This window comes from Mandrillus leucophaeus, unplaced genomic scaffold (genome assembly GCF_000951045.1).
Source record: "Mandrillus leucophaeus isolate KB7577 unplaced genomic scaffold, Mleu.le_1.0 Scaffold1006, whole genome shotgun sequence".
In the NCBI taxonomy this organism is placed as follows: domain Eukaryota; kingdom Metazoa; phylum Chordata; class Mammalia; order Primates; family Cercopithecidae; genus Mandrillus; species Mandrillus leucophaeus.
Genome location: NW_012098166.1, coordinates 116721 through 118517, shown reverse-complemented (window position 1 = coordinate 118517; position 1797 = coordinate 116721). Strand labels below are relative to the sequence as shown.

The 1797-nt window shown below is 39.1% G+C and overlaps 1 long non-coding RNA gene across 1 annotated transcript; it reads right to left on the bottom strand.

Annotated features, from left to right (window-relative positions):
• Window positions 1–657: 657 nt before the first annotated feature.
• Window positions 658–1420, bottom strand: LOC105534990. Its single transcript, XR_001005369.1, has 2 exons — window positions 1340–1420; window positions 658–1135 (listed from the first exon to the last, which is right to left on the bottom strand). It is a non-coding gene; the product is annotated as an uncharacterized LOC105534990 (long non-coding RNA).
• Between the last annotated feature and the right edge of the window lie 377 nt (window positions 1421–1797).

Sequence of the window (1797 nt, the reverse complement as noted above, 5' to 3'; positions counted from 1 at the left end):
ACTTTCATTTGTATATACCTTGCTTGCCCTTCAGTTTAGATTATATGCTCCATGGGATCAAAACATAAGTATTGTCTCAGCCATCTCTACATTTTGCCCAGTGGTCTGTTCAAATGGTGATGAACAAATAAATCATCATGAATGCTCATGTAACCCTGGGAATCCAAAGTTGTTCCTGTTTGTCTATCTTTAGTAGGATATAAACTCTGGATTATTTATTTATTTATTTTTAAATTTTATCTTTTTTTTGAGATGGTGTCTTGCTCTGTTGCCCAGGCTGGAGTGCAGTGGCGTGATCTCGGCTCATTGCATGCTCTGCCTCCCGGGTTCACACCATTCTCCTGCCTCAGCCTCACTAGTAGCTGGGACTACAGGCGCTCGTCACCACTCCCGACTAATTTTTTGTATTTTTAGTAGAGACAGGGTTTCACCATGTTAGCCAGGATGGTCTCCATCTCCTGACCTCATGATCTGCCCCCCGTGGCCTCCCAAAGTGCTGGCCTTACAGGGGTGAGCCACCGTGCCCGGCCTGGATTATTTAAATATTCAGTAGTGATGCTGGATCTGATGAATTTCTATCCTTTTTCTCTAGCTCCTTTGGCCCAAAATGTAGGTCCATGATGTCTTATAAAGGTATTTCCTGAGTACACAGCATGGTTGAACATTTACATTTCTTCTTAACTAATTAATTAATTGGCAATATGTAAAAATGAGGAAATTTTACAAAAAATCCAGATCAATCCTGTGGCTGAAATGGGGTCTCAATTCCATTTCAGATAAGTTGACTGGAAATGAGAAGCAGTAGCTCTCTTTAGCAGGTTCATGCTCTCCTGCTTGGTACAGGGCCTGGTTTCACCATCCTTGCCTCCACTCCTCAAGTGTCTTCAGTCATTTAAATTTGTGTCCCCAATTTTAGGACAAAGGCATGCTTTCATAAATATTTTTCGTTTCACCGCCAGACAAAACATAAGTCAAAGAAGCGGTTATTATATTAAAGTCACTTCTACAAAATTCCTGACAGTATTTTTTTAAAGATCAGCTTAAATCTTTTCTTGCTGAAGTTTCATAATCGCCATGTTCTTCAAGGTCTCTGCAGAGGATCCCTAGCAGCCAATTCTCCTCTCTGAGATTTTGCCTTGAGAGGGAAGGAAAATGAAAGCAGAAAGAAAATTATCACCAGGAAGAGTTAAGAAGGGACTAAAGTTTGGGAAATGGCATGGAATGACAATGGGAGATGAATGAATGAAGGAGAATAGACAGAGTGTTTCAAAACTGGGTATTTTTGAAAGTTATCCCTTCTTTTCTTTTGAAGTTCAAAATCATGATTTGTAGTTTGTACCTGAAAGAACAGTTTTTTGAAGGCCCAGGGTCAACTTTGCCTTTCTCTTAAAAGCTTCATCAGGAGAGCCAAGTGTACCCTTAAGGGGGAAGAAAATAGCAACAATTAGCGTTTGTATGGGCTTCTTAAAGTTTATAGAGCTCTTTTACTTACCTTAACTCATTTGATCCTCACTACAATCTAGTGAGTAGGTATTATTACCTTTCTATTATAGATAAAGACACCAAGGTTTGAAGCTTCGTCTCACTGGCTCAAGGACACTTATCTATTAAGCAGATAGAATAATCTAACCACATCCTTTGCTCCTTCAATTCTCCGCAGTAGGTTATTGGCATAAAACCACGATGAATACAGTGGTTAAGCTGCATATTGGACTAGAGCTCATTGAGATTAAGAACACTAACTTTTAACTCTGAATCTCCATAAAAACACTTAGTAAATATTTAATTAATTTAATC